This window comes from Protopterus annectens, chromosome 3.part0 (assembly GCF_019279795.1).
Source record: "Protopterus annectens isolate FY-2018-M chromosome 3.part0, PAN1.0, whole genome shotgun sequence".
In the NCBI taxonomy this organism is placed as follows: Eukaryota; Metazoa; Chordata; order Ceratodontiformes; family Protopteridae; genus Protopterus; species Protopterus annectens.
Genome location: NC_056731.1, coordinates 299179732 through 299200267, shown reverse-complemented (window position 1 = coordinate 299200267; position 20536 = coordinate 299179732). Strand labels below are relative to the sequence as shown.

The 20536-nt window shown below is 46.0% G+C and overlaps 1 protein-coding gene across 2 annotated transcripts in view; it reads left to right on the top strand.

Annotated features, from left to right (window-relative positions):
• CNPY1 (canopy FGF signaling regulator 1) overlaps window positions 1-20536 on the top strand; it is a 666926-nt gene that overhangs the window by 544567 nt on the left and 101823 nt on the right. The gene's annotated exons all lie outside the window — the stretch shown is intronic.

Sequence of the window (20536 nt, the reverse complement as noted above, 5' to 3'; positions counted from 1 at the left end):
CACAGTGGCCACAGACACTTCCCAGATTGGGGGGGGGGGGATTATCTGTGAACAACAGTCCAAGGCACTTGACAGGATCACAAGACCCATTTGCACATCAGTGTCCTAGAGATGAGAGTGTTGCTTTTAGTTTTGCAATAATTTCAAGACTCTCTTCTGCTTGGAACTATTGCAATACAGACGGACAGCATGTCAGTTGTTTGGTACATAAATAAACAAACAAGGAGGAACCAGGTCCTACCCCCTTTGTCGAGAAGCTCTGAGAGTATGGCAGTGGGCAACCTCCTCTCAGCACTTTCTAATAGCAGCAGACATCCTAGGGAAGTCCAACATGATAGCAGACAAACTCAGCCGAGCGATCCTGATGTCTCACGAGCAGTCCCTAAAACAAGAAGTGGCGAAGATGATTTTCAGCAAATGGGGCCAGCCTTGCTGCAACCTTTTTGCCACATCCTTGAATACCAAATGCAGCAGCTTTTTTCCCTGATCCCCCCCTCCCGGAGAGTCACCAAGGGATGCACTTCTACAGGATTGGCTCGCTGGTCTCCTGTACACCTTCCCTTCCTTTCCGTTGATACCCAAAGTTCTTTAGAAAGCCAGCTCATTGGGAAGGAATTTAATACTCATCGCTCCATACTGGCCTCGTCAAATCTGGTTCCCCTTCCTTTGGCCTCATCTCCAGGAGAAGCCATGGGTTCTGGACCAAGTTGCAGACTTTCTGACTCATGCATCAGGAATGCTCCATCCTTCTATTTAAACCCTCAAACTAAGAGCTTGGCTGCCCCGATTCCGAACATAGCCAGGCTCCCTAACCTTTCCCCGTCAGTGAAGCATATCTTGATCTCTTTTCATAAGGCTTCAATGAGGAAATTATACATGAGCAAATGGAAAAGATTTTCTTCTTGGGCATTAAATAACCGCATTGATCCTTTTTCTGCCCCTATAAATTCCCTTCTTAAATTTTTGATAGAGCTGTTTAATGAAGGCGCAGCTGCAGCTACTATTTGAGTTCAGTTGGCTGAGATATCTGATTTTCATGTAAGTGAACTGGGGCCAAATCTGATGTCTCACAGACTATGCAAAGCGTTTCTTAAGGGCACTGTTTTATTAAGACCACCTATTAAAACCACTCCAGTACCATGGGACCTAAACCTTTGTTTTATCCCATTTGATTCCCCCCCCCCTTTGAACCTGCATCATCCTGTGATCTAAAGTTTTTGACATGGAAGACAATTCTCTTGATAGCCATCACTTCTGCCAGAAGAGTTTCAGAGCTACAAGCATTGTTTATAAAGCCCCCTACATGCTTTTCCACAAGGACAGAGTATCCCTTCAAACTAACCCATCCTTTCTACCCAAAGTATGCTTAGAATCTAATTTAAACCAATCCATAGAGCTACCAGTTTTTCCCCAACTATGGCAGCAAGGCAGAATATATGTTACAGCAACTAGATGTACATAGACAATTACGTTTCTGCTTACATAGGACCAAGGACTTCAGAAAATCTGACCAATTACTTGTTTCATTTTTAGACTGTAAGAAAGGTGCTCCTGTATCTAAAGTCGCACTTTCAAAACAGCTGTCAGATTGTATTACTTTAACCTACAAATCTCACAACAAAGATATCGCCTATAAAGTCAAAGGTCATTCTACAAGAGCCATAGCAACCTCTTCTGCCTTTCGAGCTAGACTACCAGTTGACACTGTTTGTGCTGCAGCAACATAGGCAAGGCCTCATACCTTTATCACTCATTACAAAGTGGATTTGGCCTCGGAACAGGGCCTCTTTTGGGTCCACTGTTCTGAAGGATATTCTCCCGTGAGCTACCCAAGAAATATGGTGCTAGGGATGCTGTCCAAACCAGTGAAGAATGAAGGGCGAGATAGGACAACATCACATAAAGAAGTTACATACTCACCATAATGTTCCATATCTCACCTTCTTTCTTACATCCCACCCTCCTTCCCCCAGCCTTTGGCTCCTGGAGGACAGAGCGGTCACAACTGGAAACAAATGATGTGAAGTTGTCCTATCTCACCTTCATTCTTACTGGTTGGGTTCGGAATCAATCCTCTGTTCCGACTCGGCCGTATACTAAAGGTCAAGGTCTTCCACTGACTCATGGCTGTATCCCTATCCCATCATGCTCTAGTAAAGCTCCCCAGATCTCATTTGCCGCTAAACAGATCAGGTGCTTCCATTTTATCTCTGGCTAAGTGACAAAACTTTTATTCATTATTTGAAAAATTTCTTCTTTTCCTTTATTGTAAATTTAGCAATTAATGATGTTCATCGTGTTTCACTGTTGCAGTCATTACATATGGGGTAATCTGCTGGCAGGTTGCCTTCAGTCGGCTTGATTAACAAACTCTTGGGTCCTGTGTCGGTTGCTGTCCCTTTTTCCATGACGTCAGGTCGTCAGGGGTATAAAACATGCAGCTGATGCCATTACATCATTCTTTCTTGTCGTGCGGTGCCCGAAGCCGAAGCAGTTCGCAAGTGCCGGTCGGCCAACTCCTGAAATTTTCGATGTGAAGTTGTTAAATCTTGCCGTTTATTCTCACTGATGGGTTCGGTGCCGTTCCTCGGCTCCGACACGGCTGATAGCAAAGCTGAAGGTTTGCCAGTAGCTCGAGACCAAGCCCCTTATCCCACAATACACTGCTGGAATTACCTCAGATCTAGTTTGCCGCGGCAAGAGAGATCTCGGTGATCCAGTCAGCTCGGACCATTTTTTGCTAAATCGCAAGTTTAAAAAAATTATTTTTCCTTCTTTTTGATAGATTATTCTTTATTTAGTGCGTGTGTGTGTGTGTGTGCTTCTCATTAAAATAATATAGTTTTAAGTAGGTTAGATTGTAGAGATAGTGCCCTGTGTTGGCTTAGTTTTGTTAGTGTTGGGCGTTTTCTTAGCCCTATTTAGTTTTAACAATTTTATTCTTGTTATTAGTATTTTTTTAGTGTGGGCCTAGTTAGCCCTGTATTTAACCTCTACAGGTGAATTTTGTGCTGTGTCTGTTTCTAACATGTTCCGACATGAGAGGGAAAAGTCTCACCCCAAATCGGGATTTAAGAAATGTCCAGATTGTGGACAGAAAATGTCCGTCACTGACGGACATGTCCAATGTGTTTATTGTCTGGGGGCTAAACACCTCCAGGACTCTTGCAGTATTTGCCACTCTTTTTCCTCTAGGGTTCTCTTAGAGAGAAGGAGAAAACTCATTGATAGGGGGTCGCTGCAGCATACTTTCTCTGAGGCGTTGGGTAGCCAGGAAGGTGCCAGCAGTTCTTCAAGATCTTCTAAATCTTCAGATTCAAAACTTACCAAGAAGGCAGAAAGATCAGAGGGTACAGGGTCATCGGTTCCACAGTCCTCGGAACTGAGTGTCCCTTTGATTCGGAGCCAGCTCCCAGTCTTGGAGCCAGTCTCTGAGGTTCCCTCATCTCTTCTGCTTCAGTCAGCACCTTCGGTGCATTCCTTGAAGTCTTCGGTCAGCCTCTCTGATATGGATATGGATCGGCTAGTGCAGAAGCTTCTATGGGCACCAGGACTTGCTAAATTGTTGTCGGCCCCGACCATTTCATCGGAGCCGAAGACCATTGAACTGGACTTGACTACTACTCCTCCTCCGAGCCGTACTGGACTCTCGGAGCCGAAGGAGCCTGAACCGATAGTTGTCGAACCTATGGAACCGAGACCCGCACCGGTGTTATCAGTTCCATCTACTCTGACATCCTCGGCGCCGACCGAGGATGCTAGGAGCCGACAGTCTCCTGTCAGGTCCGGGGAGGATAGTCGGACCGATTTGTCGGTGCCTACTCTTCCTCTCGGCGCTTTGGCTCGGATGAGCTCGGCTCCTACCTTGGGCTCGGAGCCCATGGTTTTGGTGCGGGAGGATCGGACGGTCCCTTCGGATCCATCTACCCCTTCTCGTCGGAGCCATGGTGCTTTCGATGCCATGAAGAGAGTCCTGTCTCCTAAGACATCGTTGACATCAGTTCGGGCTTCCTTCTCCCCTCAAGCTCCTGTGTCCGCTTCTACATCTACCGGTCCCCATAAGCGTAGAGACCCTGAGCCTCAAGTAGCCCCACAGGGCATCCCCTGCTCTTCCGAGACCTCACCAGATCTCCCCACTAAGGAGGTACCCAGGAAGAGACTGTGCAAGAGGAGGCACTTGGACTCCCCACAGGAGTCTTTGACATCCGACACTGACTTGGATGAGTCAGAAGGGTCCCCTTATCCCCCTCTGAGGATATCTCCTTTGCGAAGATATTAGAGATCCTGAGTCAGAGGGGCGATTGGCAGTCCAAAACCCCTACTGAGGACGAGTCAGTGCTCTTGAAGGCTTTTGGGTCTCAACCTTCCACTTCTTGGGTGTCTCTGCCTTATGACGAGCTCATGGAGCTGATCTCTCGTAAGGCGAGGGAGTCACAGGAAGCCATGGAACCTGTCCCTCGGAAGCCGAATAAGTTCATCTCTGCCCCAGTGGACAAAGCCTTTTTGACCAAAGGAGTGCCTGTTGATGCCATGGTGGTAGCTGCAGCCACCAAAAAGGAAGTGTCTGAAACATCCGCATCTATACATCCTCCTAACAGAGATTCTAGGATCATGGATAGATATGGGAAACGCATGTTTAGTTCAACGACTTTTTCTCTGCGATCGCTGAACTACTTAACCCATTTCACGAGACTGCAAAGAGATATCCTGAAAGAGCTAGAAGATACCCTCCAAGGTACGGTAGCTGCAGGGGTTGCCGACAAAGTCAACACACAGCTCGCTGCCCTAAACTCGGTTATGAACTCGTCCATGTGTCTCATATCTTATGTAGCTGATGGTTCGAGTAGAGCTGCTAGTTCAGGCATTGCTCTGCAGAGACAAGCCTGGATGCGTCTCTGTTCCTTTGCGGAGCCCTTTAAGTCTTCCTTTATCAACACCCCATTTGATGGCTCGTCACTGTTTGGGCCTAAAGTAAAGGAAACTTTAACCAGGTGTGAGCAGGAAGGCAAGACCCTATCTACCATTGGAGTCCGTTTTTCTACCCCTACTCTGCTAAGGGTGGGAAAACGTGGTTCCGAAAAGCACAGGGAGCCTTTCAGAACACAAGTGGAGAAACCCCCTCTAGAGGCAGAGGAGGGGGGGTTATAACCGAAGACACCACCCACGCGGCAGAGGGGGTCCGCAGCAACAGGGTAACAGAGACCATTTCTCTGGTCAGCCCTACCAGCGCTCCTGAAAGGAGACCCGGCTGTCCAGCTCTGGAGGCAGTCGGGGGTCGCTTTTCTTTGTACCCAGAAGCCTGGCTAAACCTAACATCAGATACATGGGTACAAAGCATCATTTCCAGAGGATATTTCATACCATTCTCTTCCCCTCCCACTCCTGTAAACAGAATCCCAGATGTCCCACCCAGTCTCAGGGAATAAGCAATCGCAGAGGTCCAAAAATTGCTAGAAAAAAAGAGTCATCCAACCAGTCCCAGCAGACCAAGTTGAATTCGGAACTTACTCAAGATTCTTTTTGGTACCAAAGAAAACAGGGGACTGGAGACCTATCTTGGACCTCAGTAGACTCAACCAATTCATAAAGAAAGGGAAGTTCCGAATGGTCACGCTTCAGTCCATTCTTCCCTTCCTAGGGAAAGGTGATTGGATGTGCTCCATAGATCTCAAGGACGCGTACTATCACATAAAGATGGACAGATGCTCCAAGGATCACCTGCGTTTCCGGCTGGGAGCCAATCATTACCAGTTTCGAGCCTTGCCCTTTGGTCTCACTACAGCCCCCAGAGTATTCACCAAATGCATAGTAGTGGTCAGGGCTCACCTGAGGTGTTTAGGATTCCAGGTGTTTCCATACCTAGATGATTGGCTCCTCACCGCTACCACCAGGCATCAATTGACTCAGGCAACACAATATACTCTGACACTCTGCCATCAATTAGGCATTACAGTCAACTTCAAAAAGTCTGCCTTATCGCCATCGCAGCATACCGTTTTTATAGGAGCAGAGTTAGATACCTTAACCACCACTCTACGTCTTCCAATTGAAAGAGTCTCACTTCTTCGCCAACACATCAACTCACTGGTGTCAAAGAACAAAGCTACAGCAGCAGAGGTCTTGAAGGTGCTAGGTTTGATGGTGGCAGCAATCCTGGCTGTACCACTCACAAGGATGCATATGCGAATCCTTCAATGGCTCCTCTTTGCTCAGTGGTCTTACCAAAAGCTACCGATGCACCACATGATTCTTATCACAGATTCTTGCAAGAGAGACCTTTGGTGGTGGTTGACGTCTCTTCATGTCACAATCGGAAGACCCTTTGTTCTCCTCCCCCCATAGCCACTGTCACCATGGACGCTTCCCTGATAGGGTGGAGGGGGCATTTTCAGGGAAAGGCTGCCCAAGGCACATGGACGGATCAAGAGTCACATCTGCATATCAGTGTTCTGGAGTTGAGAGTGGTACTTCTGGCGTTGCAGTACTTTCAGGACTCTCTTCCTCTAGGGACAATTGCAATTCAGACGGACAACATGTCAGTGGTCTGGTACTTGAACAAACAAGGCGGAACCAAGTCTTACCCCCATTATCGAGAAGCCCTCAGGGTATGGCAATGGGCTGTGTCGTCCCACCGTTTTATAGGTTCATAGGTTGGTACTAGGCTATCAGCCCTAGGGCCTATACAAGCCTAGCCATAACAATTCCCTGGCTATTTCTTCCCACACTATTTACTTCCCTGGATAGCAATGCACATCCCGGGGAAAACCAAAGTGATAGCGGACAAGCTGAACAAGGCAATACTGTTGCCTCAGGAGTGGTGTCTCAACCAACGAGTTGCGGATTTGATTTTCCGCAAATGGGGCCAACCTTGCTGCGACCTCTTTGCCAGTCACATCAATACCAAATGCAAAAGCTACTTTGTCCTAATACCATCTCCAGGACATTCCCCGAGAGATGCACTCTTACACGATTGGCCTCAGGGTCTCCTATATAAATTCCCACCTATTCCATTGATACCCAAGGTTTTACAGAAAGCAAAATCGCTGGGAAGGACAGTTATCCTCATAGCCCCCAACTGACCTTAACAGATTTGGTTCCCCTTCCTTCACCATCATCTGCTGGAGGATCCATGGATCCTGGACCCAGTTCCGGACCTTCTGACACACCCATCAGGGGACCTCCATCCTTCACTGCAGTCCCTAAAGCTGACTGCTTGGCTAATCCACTTCCCCTAATTGCCAGGCTTCATTCACTCTCAGATGATACAAAAACAAATCCTATTGTCTTCTCACAAGCCACCCACCAGGAAACTATACCGCAGTAAGTGGAACAGGTTCTCAATTTGGGCCAATATACAGAAAATCGACCCTTTCCGAGCTCCTCTTTCGTCCATTTTAGAATTTTTGACAAAGATTTTTAAGGAAGGAGCAGCAGCTGCCACAGTTCGAGTCCAGTTAGCCGCCATATCAAATTTCCACCTTGGATTCGATGGGTTGAACGTTATGTTCCATAGTAGATCATGCAATCCCAAATAAAACAAGACCCAATCCTCCAAAGTTAGGCGTCCTGACTGGTGGACCCCAGCCATAAACAAACTATACAATAGAAGGAGGAAGCTACTACATGATAGAGCAAAATCCCAAAAAGGGAAGGCATCTCTGATCAGTATTAGCAAAAAACTACAGGCACTCATAAAATCTTCTAAGGCCAGCTTCGAGAGAAAAATTGCACAAGACACTAAGGATAATCACAAGGCTTTCTTTAGTTATGTTAGGAACCTGGTTGGGAATTCCCAGATATGCTCAGAATTAGTCCAAAATGACAAAAAATACACCGAACCCACAGACATTGCCAACATCCTAGCTGACATATTCAGCGCAAACTTCTCCCCCCCTTCCCCACCAAAAGGGCAAATATCTATCCCAGCAGAGTGCTGCCCCTCTGACATCTCAGATGCTCAGGTAAGAGCCGCCCTCTCCAAAGCAAAAAACACAGCATCAGTGGGACCAGACAGTGTCCCGGCCAAGGCCCTACATGAACTCCAAGAAGAACTAAACCCAAACATAAAACTACTGTTCACTGTCAGCCTTACTACAGGATATGTACCCAAAGAGTGGCGTACAGCAACAGTGGTACCTCTCCACAAAGGTGGTGCCTCAACGGATCCTGGAAACTATCACCCCATAAGCTTGACTAGCTTGGTCTGCAAAGCTATGGAAAGGATCATCATGGACCTCATAAATAAAGATATTGGGGACCTACAGACACTGGATCCTACCCAGTTTGGCTTTGTTAAGGGCAGATCCTGCCTCTTAAACCTGGTCGATTTCTTTGAAACAGTCACCAAGGCCATTGACGAGGGAAGGTGGTCCACACAGCCTACCTGGACCTTGCAAAAGCCTTTGATACAATATCCCACTCGGGCATTATAGATAAGCTCACCAGCTTAAATATAAACCCCTATGTCACTAGATGGGTTGAAAACTGGCTCAAGGACAGAACCCACATGGTTAGAATTGCTGGAGCCATGTCAGACTCCAAACCAGTTACAAGTGGCGTCCCACAAGGCTCAGTCCTGGGACTTCTCTTGTTCGGTATATATTTCTTGGAGGTACAGGCTAACACGGAAGGACTGTGGCTGACCAAGTTCACAGATGACTGCAAACTGGGCACCATAATAGACTCACCAGCCGACACAAGCATCCTACAAAAGGGCCTCATAGAAACAGACAACTGGTGCAGAGCCATGGCCTCAAGCTAAACGCCAAAAAGTGTATAGTGATCCCCTTTGGCAAAAACAAAGTGCCCACAAATTACCACATAGGTGGTAATCCATTAAGTATGGAAGAAGTAATTGGGGACCTGGTGACCCAAGTTGATAGCAATCTCTCATTTGACAATCACGTGGCCAAAGTGGTTAGAAAAAAATTTTATATAGCCCACCTAATCATGAAGGGATTCACATCTAGATCAGGGGAGGTCATCGTGCCTCTTTACTCATCCCTCATCAGGCCCATAATTGAGTACAATGCCCCTTTTGGGATATACCTTACCAGACACCTGCAGCAACTGGTAAGACCCCAAAAGTACCTCACCAAGAGGATCAAAGGGCTCAAACAGATGCCATATGCTGCCCGGTTAAAGAAACTCCAGCTCTACTCAGTAGCATACCGCCTGCTCAGAGGCAATCTGTGTCTGACGTATAAAGCCATGTCCAACCCGGAATTAATAGACATGCTGCACCTCAGAAAATCCAAATCCCATCGAGCTACGCGCTCAAGAGACTTGAACCTCAGCACTGAAATAAATAGGACATGCTGGAGGGACAGATTCATAACCCAGAGGCTCCCTTTACTCTGGAATAAAATTCCAGTCCAGGTTAGGCAGAGTCCCTCATTGACTCTCTTCAAGAGGAATCTTGATAAGTGGATGGGAGATAGTAGGTTTACCCTGGGTATCACTTCTGTGTCACTGTTAGACAGAGGCACAGTATACTAACCTCGATAAAGGGCATAGCAAAATTCATTTAAAATGGGTGGCGAAAGCCAAACACACTCTGGCTAGGCTTATAAATGCCCTAGGGCAGATAGCCTAGTATGAACCTATAAGTTATCTAAGGCTTTTCTTAAAGGGGCTTTTCACATGAGACCTCCTGTCAAAACCCCTTATTCGCCATGAAATTTGAATGTTATGCTGTCTCAGATAACCCCCCCCCCCTTCGAACCAGCATCTTCTTGTAATCTCAAATATTTGTCATGGAACACTATATTTCCAGTAGCCATTACTTCTGCCCGCAGTGTCAGAACTTCAAGCATTATCTATCAGACCTCCTTACATGATTTTTCATGCTGATAGAGTATCTCTCAGAACAAACCCCTCCTTTTTGCCTAAAGTCTGTTCTGAATCCAATATCAATCAGGTGACTGAGTTGCCAGTCTTTTATCCCAACCACGCTAACAAATTGGAATACATGCTGCACAAACTTTGATGTACACAGACAGCTCAGATTTTATCTTGATAGAACTAAGGATATTAGAAAATCAGATCAACTTTTCGTATCCTTTTCGGAGGCAAGAAAAGGTAATCCAGTGCCTAAAACAACCCTATCTAAGTGGTTATCAGATTGTATATTCTTTGTTTATGGAAATGCAAACATGCCACTGACACACAAACCTAAGGCTCATTCTACCAGAGCCGTTTCTACGTCTTCTGCCTTTCAAGCTAAATTGCCACTTGACAATATTTGTGCTGCAGCCACTTGGTCTAAGCCTCATAGTTTTATCATGCATTACAAAGTAGATAAGGCTTCCAGGGACAGGTCTTCCTTTGGTTCCACTGTACTGAAAAACGTACTTCCATGAGCCACCCAAGATTGAGGGTGCTAGGGATGCTACCAATCAGTGAGAATAAACGGCGAGATTTAACAACTTCACATAAAGAAGTTATATACTCACCATAATATTCCATGTGAGTTGTTTATCTCACCTTTATTCTCAAGTCCCTCCCTCCTTCCCCCTCCTGGCTGACAGTTGACTTAGAGGCTAGTACCATCCTGGTTATTCAATACTTCTTCTTCCCCTTTGGGAAGTGCTTCCTTGTAGAAAAAGAAAAAAATAAAAGGGTATATATACTTGCAGCAAACAAGATCTGAGGTAATTCCAGCAGTGTATTGAGGGATAAGGGGCTTGGTCTTGAGCTACTGGCAAACCTTGAGCTTTGCTATCGGCTCCGAACCCATCAGTGAAAATAAAGGTGAGATAAACAACTCACATGGACATTATGGTGAGTACATAACTTCTTTTTTTTGAGTTTCAGAAGCGGAGTCTTCAACTAAAGCTAAATACCCCATTGGGGAAATTTTTCTTGCTCCTTACTGATGTCAGTAAAAGTTAATAATTGCATTACTTGTGGAAAGCAAATACCTCATAAAGATTTTCATTCATACTGTATTCCTTGCTTAGGCCCTGACAATGACGTACCTTGCTGTCGGTTTTGTGCTTTATTTAATCAGCGCACTATCCGTCGTCAGTATATTTTCACCTCTAAATATTTCGGTTCTCGGTTTAATTATCCAGAAATATCATCGGTTAGCCATCTGACTACCGGGATTCCGAAAAAAAACACAAAGATAAAGACAGAGACAGGCCGCTGAGGTCCAAAACTGCCAACGACGCTTTTAAGCCAGCCGCCAGTTTGCCAGTACTCAGTGAGGCGCTTTGGCAGCCCCTGATAACCCTCTACTTCTGATTCGCAGGCCTCTACTGAGACCCATTCGGACTCCGGTATGCCGCGAGATGCTTCACATATGGAACTCGTGGATGCCCCTACCTTGGATGGGTCCGGAGCCACTGAGCAGGCACCGGCTTCTGAGGGTGTATTCAGACCTACAGACTTGCATATTAAACCCACTCCAGCTTCAGTGCTAAGGCCTAAATCTCGATCTATGTCTAAAAAAACGACACCCAGACCACATGTTCAGGCCCCTATGCCTAAAAAACAAATGATCAAAATGGCTGAAGATTTAATTACTCTAATCAGGAGTAGTCAACCCCAAGAGGCCTAGGATTGAATTTGACTATGAATCTTCTGATCAGGACTCTGTCTCTTCTGACTCTTCTAATGATCTGGATTTGTCCATACCTACTTATGGACTCTGATGCAGAGGATTCCATTCCCTCTGCTTCTCCACCTGAGGATTTCTCTTTTGGGGAAACTTTACATACCTTAAGGGAGCATTTCCACTGGGAAAGTCAGGATTTCTCTGAATTCAAAAAGAGGCTTAGGGATTTCCTTCTTCCTCAGCATAGGCCTTTGGCTATACCTCCTGTACTAGATATTGTTGATGATGTGTTTTCGGAATCCAGTATGACCCCTGATTCCTTACCTCGAGCCCCTAGCAAACCAGACAGGTAATACAGGGTTCCTGAGTCCCACAAATTCATTTTCAAAAATCCTGTTGCGGACCCTGAAACCATTTCTCAGGGGCCCAAGGGCATTAAGGCTTCTACTGCTAAAAATCCTACCCCTTCTGATAGAGACTCCAGGGCGCTGGATAGATGGGGTAAAAGGGTTTACACTTCTGCTACCTTTGCAATCAGGGCTTTAAACTGTCAATTTCATATGCTAAAATATCAACAACATATCATGGGATTGCTTAAACAGAAAATTATGTTGATTTCTGACTGTGTGGAGAATAAAGATTTGCAGGATTTATTGCTTTCAGCTGAACAAGTTGGCAAACATACTTTGCAGTGTGGATGTCCTTCAAGGATGCATCTGCAGTCATCACATATGGGTTGTCCTGCCTCAGGCAGCCCTTCGGTCGGCCGGATTCCAAAGTCTGGGTCCGGCGTCGGCTGAAGTCTCCCCTTCCCCGACGTCAGAGCGCCTGGGGTATAAAAGCGTCAGCCGACGCCATCTTCCTCAGTCTTTCTTGCCGTGTGGTGCCCGAAGCGGAAGCAGTTCGCAAGTGCCAGTCGGCCAGCTCCTGTAATTCAGCTAAACCGAAGACTTCAAAAGCTAAGTACCCCATCGGGGACTCTTTCTTGCCTCAGCCGATGTCAGATAAAATTAATAATTGCTTAACTTGTGGGAAACAAATACCTCATAAGGATTTCCACTCTTACTGCCTACCTTGCCTAGGCCCAGACCACGACGTCTCGGCCTGTTCCGCCTGTGCTTCCTTCAACCGACGCACTCTAAGACGTCGGTCGGAGTTTGCAGAGGAATTTTTTGGGGCTAGTTTTGCTTACAAATGCCGTCGGAGACTCCGACTTCACATTTAATAAAGAAACGGAAGGACAAGGACCGATACCCGCGGTTTCGGCTGAAACCACGGCCAGGCCTACCACGAGTGTCTCGGTTTTGGCTGAAACAGAGTCCTTGGTACTACTGTCCACCGAAACCGTACAACCGACAACCTCGGCCCCGGAGGACACTACTGTCTCGGATGTTGAATCTCCTTTGGAATCGGGTGTCCAGGAACCTTCCGACACCATTCCCTTAGACAAAACTACACCAGCACGTGGTGCAGCCAGGCCTCCTGCATCCATGTCTATTAAGGCATTCTCTAGGGCTAAAGCTGCTAAACACTCAAAATCTATGCCTCCCAGGGTTATCCCTCAGGGACCCACTACAGGTTCTCAGATCCTTAGTCTAGCAGAGGACCTTATTTCATTAATTAGGGGCTCTCAGCCTCATCCGGACAGGGGCTATCAACCTCCTACAGAAAAAAGGCCCAGGGTTGAGCCCTCTGATCCCCTCTCCTCAGATGAGGCCTCTGATGGCTCTGCCCTCTCGGACTACCAGGAGGAGGCTTTTTCGGCCTACGAGGATTCAGATGCAGAGGAATCTATCCCTTTGGCCTCCCCTCCTGAAGAACTGTCTTTTGGGGAAACTCTGCACACTATGAGGGAGCATTTCCAATGGCAGGGCCAGGAATTCTCTGATTCCAGGAAGAGATTAAGGACCTTCTTGCATTTGCCTCAGCATAGACCTTTGGCTATTCCCCCTGTTTTGAATGTCATTGATGATGTGTACTCTGAATCTAGCACAACCCCTGACACTCTCCCTCCGGCTCCTACCAAACCCGATAGGTACTACAGGGTCCCGGAATCACATCTTTTCCTTTACAAGGCCCACTCTGCTGATCCAGAAACTATTTCCCAGGGCCCAAAAGGGGTTGCAACTGTCACTACAAAAAATCCACTCCCCTCTGAAAGGGAGTCCAGGGCTTTAGAGTGTTGGGGTAAAAAAGTGTATACTTCTGCTACCCTTTCTATGAGGGCTTTAAACTGTCAATTTCGTATGATACAGTACCAAGAATATTTGTTAGATGAATTGCATAAAAAGCTGTCTTCACCTGAACCCCTAGATCGCAAATCACTTCAGGGTCTGGTACATAACTCTCAACAGGTTAGCAACCATTTCTTGCAGTGTGGTTATGATGCATTGGAAGCTTCATGTAAGTCAGCTATGACAGGTGCAGTCATACATAGGCATGCCTGGCTGAAGGAACAATCTCTGCCAGACCATGTTAAAGCAAAGCTTCTGGATGCTCCACTGGAAAAGCAAAAGTTATTTGGCTCCACTGCTCAGGAGGTCTTAAAGAAATTTGAAGAAAAGGCAAAATCTGTACAAACAGTCAAAGATTTTATGCAAGTCCAACCACCAAGATTCAGCAGAAATTGGCCTTCCAAGAACTGGTCCTTTCCAGACACAGACAGATTTCAGAGAGGCAAGAACAGGCGTGCCAGAGGTAGAGGGCAAGCTAGAGGCTCCTACAGAAGACGTCAATGGCAGCCTCCCAACCAGAGGGGTAGTGCAGGGCCTACAACTGCTGCACAAGGACACACTCAATGACTTTACTTTGACACCGCCAACCTGGGCTCAATTGGAAGCACCTTTGGGCGGAAAGCTTTCCTTATTTTCAGAAAATTGGCACATTATTACAAGGGACAAATGGACACTACAAATAATAGACAAAGGATACAGGTTCCATTTCCACACATTACCGAAAAGAAAAGGCATGCCAGACCTGCCACCAAATCAAAGGGCAGAGGCTTTGAAACAAATCTCCAACTTAATGAAAATGAAAGCAATAGAAAAGGTTCCTCTTGCAGAACAAGGCAAAGGATTTTATTCCAGACTCTTCCTTGTTCCAAGAAAAGAAAAGCAATGGAGGCCTATTCTCAACTTGTCCGCACTAAATACTTATCTCATTGTGCCAAAAGTCAAAATGCTGACTCTACAGCAACTCCTTCCCATGCTGGGCAAGGGGTCTTGGCTGGTAACTCTGGACCTCAAGGAGGCATACCTGCATGTCCCTATCAGACAAAGCTGCAGAAGACACCTCAGATTTCTTGCAGGTTCAGAGCATTGTCAATTCTCAGCATTGCCCTTTGGCTTATCTACTGCACCCAGAGTATTCACGAAATGCCTGGCATCAGTAATTGCACACTGCAGACTTCAGGGGATGCAAATATACCCGTACCTGGACGACTGCCTTATACAAGTGGACAGCAAACAAATTTTGGTAAAACACTTGAATTATGCCATCTATCTTCTTCAGGCCTTGGGATATACAGTCAACATTCACAAGTCAAGACTGGTACCATCCCAAAGAATAACTTTTCTGGGTGCGGATCTAGACACAACCACCCAAATGGCTTTCCTCACAGAAGAAAAACAAAACCAACTACCGGATTACTTCAAAAACCTGTCAAGACAAACTCAGCTGACTGCAAGGAAAATCCTGCAGGCCCTGGGTTACATAGCTTCTTGCATTCTTCTGATTCCTCAAGCAAGGCTACATATGAGGAAACTCCAATAGTACCCAAGGAGTTTATGGACTCAGCACAGTCACAGCTTGGAAACCTTGATACCGCTCATCCCATGCCTTCAAAGGGAATTTCTGTGGTGGGCTCAAGCAAGCCAGTCAAACAGGGGTTTGCCCTTCAGCAAACCAATAGCCAGCCAAACCATTACAACGGACGCTTCAGACCACGGATGGGGAGCGCACATGGAGGGAAGATGCATTCAAGGTCTATGGTCACAAAAAGAGCTACGCATGTGCATAAACCAAAAGGAAATGCTGGCAGTGATACATGCAATCGAGGCCTTCAAGTTATTTCTACATCAAGGCCACCTGCTAATAAGGACAGACAACACTACAGTTATGTGGTACATAAACAAGCAGGGGGGCACCCATTCCTACCCTCTTTGCAGACTGGCAATGAATCTATGGGAACTTTCCTTGACTCTCAATATACAACTGCAATCCCAGTTTGTACCAGGAAAGGATAATATACTGGCGGACAGCTTAAGCAGGAACATCATGGATGCACACGAATGGATGCTGCACCCAGACATTTTCCATCAGATAACACAATCATGGGGGAGACCGGACATAGACCTCTTTGCCTCCCCACACAATCATCAGCTGGAGAATTTCTGCTCAAGGACATACCACCCACAAGCATGGAAAGTGGACGCTCTGTCCTTCAGCTGGAGAACTCTTAACAGTGTATGCATTCCCACCTCTTCCATTAATGACCAATGTCTTACTGAAGATCAGGGCAGAGCAGCCAAGAGTGATTCTGATAGCTCTGGACTGGCCAAGACAGCACTGGTACCCATTGCTAAAGAGCATGTCACGAACAAAACCATGGCTTCTGCCACAATGGCCGCTTCTCCTGACACAGCACAATTACAAAACTCTGCATTCCAACCTGAAAACATTACACCTAGCTGCCTGGAAAATACCTTGACTCATCACCAGGATAAGCTATCCAAGAGAGTGAAGGATATCATCATGGAAGCTCGCAGGCCTTCCACAAGAAAGGCATACTCAGCAAAATGGAAAAGATTTCACACCTGGAGCACCTCAAAAGGTCTAGATGCAACAGTTATGAACATGGCACATATCCTGGAAGATTTGGCAGAAATGCTCCACAATGGCCTGTCTTACTCTTCCATTAAAATTCATGCTTCAGCAATTTCAGCAGAGTACAATACTGATCCACCTGTCTTCTCTCATCCTCTGCTAAGACAGTTTCTAAGAGGAATTAAAAACATCAATCCTCCAAGGAAACCACCACTGCCTACTTGGGACCTTAACTTCGTGTTGGAAAAACTAACACTGCCTCCCTTTGAACCAGCAGCATCTGCAGAACTACAGTTCCTCTCTTGGAAGACTGCCTTCCTTCTGGCCATAACCTCAGCAAGAAGAGTATCTGAGTTACAGTCCCTCATGGCAGTACAGCCATTTCTTATTTTTCATCAAGACAGAGTTTCATTGAGAACCAATCCTTCATTTATGCCAAAGGTGGTATCTAGAGTCTCATTAAACCAAGCTATTCACCTGCCTACCTTCTTTCCAAATCCACAAAACAAAGGGGAAAAGCTTCTGCACACCCTGGACATACACAGACAGTTGCGCTACTACTTGGACAGAACTAAAAATTGCAGAAAAACTGACCAGTTGTTTGTAGCATATGCTGCTGGTGCACAAGGAAAAGCAATTTCCAAACAGACAATCTCAAAATGGATAGGGAATTGCATTCGTTTCTGTTACTCCTTTCATGGAAAAACTGTGCCAGCTAACATTAGACCTCATTCGACCAGAGCCACAGCCACCTCCACAGCCTTCTTAAGAGGGGTGGCTACCAAGGACATTTTAGAAGCTGCTACATGGAGCTCCGTGCATACATTTTCCAAGCATTACAGCTTACCTTTATATTCCAGATCCAGAGCAGGCTTTGCTACGGCAGTCCTGCAGGGCATTTTAGCTACACCATCCTTTACATAGATCCTCCACCCCCAGATTGGCTATGGTATTCTACCCATATGTGATTACTGCAGATGCATCCTTGAAGGACATAGTACAGTTTTGTACCTACCATAAATGTAGATGTCCGATAGGTATGCATCTGCAGTCAGGTTTACCCTCCCTCCTTCCCCTCTGTGGTATTTCTTGGGTACATTCCCCTCTCATAGCTAGCTGGGGATATCTATTATGGTGTATTTATTTTTATATATGTATATATATTTTAGTGCATGTTTGGAATTTATTGCATTTCTCCAAATTTAGCCTTCCTTAGAGGGCACCTGGCATCTGGGGCAAGAAAAACTGAGGAAGATGGCGTCGGCTGACGCTTTTATACCCCAGGCGCTCTGACGTCGGGGAAGGGGCGACTTCAGCCGACGCCGGACCCAGACTTTGGAATCCGGCCGACCGAAGGGCTGCCTGAGGCAGGACAACCCATATGTGATGACTGCAGATGCATACCTATCGGACATCTACATTTATGGTAGGTACAAAACTGTACTTTTTGATTCCTTAGAGGCCTCTTGTAGGGCTGCTGTTACTAGGTCTGTGCTTAGAAGGCATGCTTGGCTTAAGGAGCAATCTCTGCCTGATCATGTTAAAGCAAAACTTTTGGATGCTCCTTTACAGCAGGACCACTTATTTGGCAATAAGGCTGAAGAAGTTCTAAAAAAGATGGAAGATAAAGCTAAATCTATGCAAACTGTGAAAGATTTCTTACAAATGCAACCTCCTAGATTTAGTAGGCATTGGCCTACTAAAAACTGGTCCTTTCCATCTCCTTCCAGAGCCAATACGGCCAAACCCAGACATTCCAAGACCACCAGGTTTCAGTCCCAAGGGACTTTCAGAACTAAGCAATGGGGTGCTTCCACTTCCAAATCTGGAAACAACAAGGCACTAAACTATGGTAAGCAGTCTCAATGACTTTCCTTTGAAATTACCAAGCACTTACCTCTTAGCTGCACCTTTGGATGGGAAAACTGGCTCTTCGTTCAAGAAACTGGCAACTTATAACCCGGGACAAATGGGTTTTAAATATAGTGTCCCAGGGATACAGATTTCATTTCCACACACTGTCAACTCCAAACGGGTGGTCAGACCTGCCCCCAAATCAGTGGACAGAGGCTCAGAAACAAGTACTTTCCCTCCTAAACATGGGGGCTATTCAACTAGTACCAGAACAGGAAAAGGGACAAGGTTTCTATTCCAAACATTTCCTGTTATCCAGAAAAGGCAAATCATGGCGTCCAGTTCTGGACCTGTCTACTCTAAACACCTTTCTGGACATTCCAAAATTCAAGATGCTGACTCTTCACCAGTTACTTCCTGTGCTAGACAAGGATGCCTGGTTGGCAACTCTCAACTTAAAAGAGGCATACCTGCATATACCAATCAGGTAATCTTGCAGAAAATTCCTACACTTCAAAGCAGGCTGCATGCATTATCAGTTCTCAGCACTGCCCTTTGGCTTGTCTACTGCACCCAGGGTATTCACAAAGTGCCTGGCTCCAGTAATTGCATTTTGCAGGCAAAGAAATATTCAAATATATCCATACCTGGACGATTGTCTAATTCAGGCAGAAAACCAGGCCATTCTTCTAAAACATCTAGCGTTTGTAAAAGGACTTCTAACCTGTCTAGGGTACAATGTAATCAAAAAGAAATCTCAAATGATACCCTCTCAAAAAATTGCATTCCTGGGTGCAAGCTTGAATACAACTGCCCAAATGGCTTTCCTTACGCCAGAAAAGCAAATTCATTTGGTGACTTATTTCAAACAGGCGGCCACAAAAACCCTGCTATCTGCAAGGCAAATACTGCAAGCCTTGGGGTTCATGGCCTCATGCATTCTTCTAATTCCATATGCAAGACTGCATATGAGGAAACTTCAGTGGTACTTAAAAAGTTTATGGAGTCAACATTGTCACAGCCTGGAAACAATGATTCCTATCCTACCTTGCCTGCGCCTAGAGTTCCTATGGTGGGCAGAGGCCTGCCACCAAAACAAGGGACTGCCATTCACACCACCCCCTGCCACCCAAACCCTAACTACAGACGCATCAGAGTATGCATGGGGGGGGGCTCATCTGGCAGGGAAGTGCATTCAGGGCAAATGGAGCCCAAATCAAATGCACCTTCATATCAATCAAAAAGAAATGCTAGCTGTACAGAATGCACTGACAGCCTTCAAAGGACTACCTTCATCCAGGATAATTACTGATAAAGATGGACAACACCACGGTTATGTGGTACATAAACAAGCAGAGGGGTACACATTCCTACCCCCTCTGCAGACTAGCCATGGCGTTGTGGTACACGGCCTTGAGCTACCAAGTATAACTACAAGCTCAATTCCTGCCAAGAAAGCAGAATGTTCTGGCAGACGAACTAAGCAGAAATCTCATGGACCCTCACGAATGGAAACTGAAACCACAGATTTTCAACATGTTGACATGCAAATGGGGGAGCCCAAACATAGATCTTTTTACCTCACCCCAGAACTACCAGTTGGACAAATTTTGCACAAGAACTCATCACAAAAAAGCCAGGAAAGTGGATGCTTTCTCCTTCAGCTGGAAAAAACTATCAGTCTATGCCTTTCCCCCCTCTGCCTTTGTTCTACTAAAAGTCAAACAGGACAAGCCAAAAATGATTTTGATTGCTCCAGACTGACCTCGCCAACACTGGTCCCCTCTCCTGTGCAGTGTCACACATTTCTCCGTGGCACCTGCCTCAGACCCCTTCCTTACTGTCTCAGCAGGAGAACCAAATTCTGCACCCTCAGCTCCAAAGATTGAATCTTGCAGTTTGGCTAATCACTTAAGTTCACCCTTAGCATAAGTCAGCAAACCTGTGATGGATGTCATTTTGGAAGCAAGAAGACCTAGTACTAGAAAATCTTATCCTGACAAATGGAAAATATTCTGTGCCTGGAATCACTCTCAAGGGATGAGCACAGCAGTGCCCAATTTACCTCAGATTTTGCAATACTTAACTGAGATGCTTCATAAGGGCCTGTTTTTTTTCTTCCATAAAAATCCATGCCTCAGCCATTTCAGCTCATTACAACACAGACCCCCCCCCCCTTCTCTCATCCTCTTCTAAAGCAGTATCTCAGAGTGGCCAAAAACTTGAGACCACCCAGGAGAGCTCCAACCCCTGCCTGGGACCTTAACTTTGTATTGGGGAAACTTACTCTACCTCCTT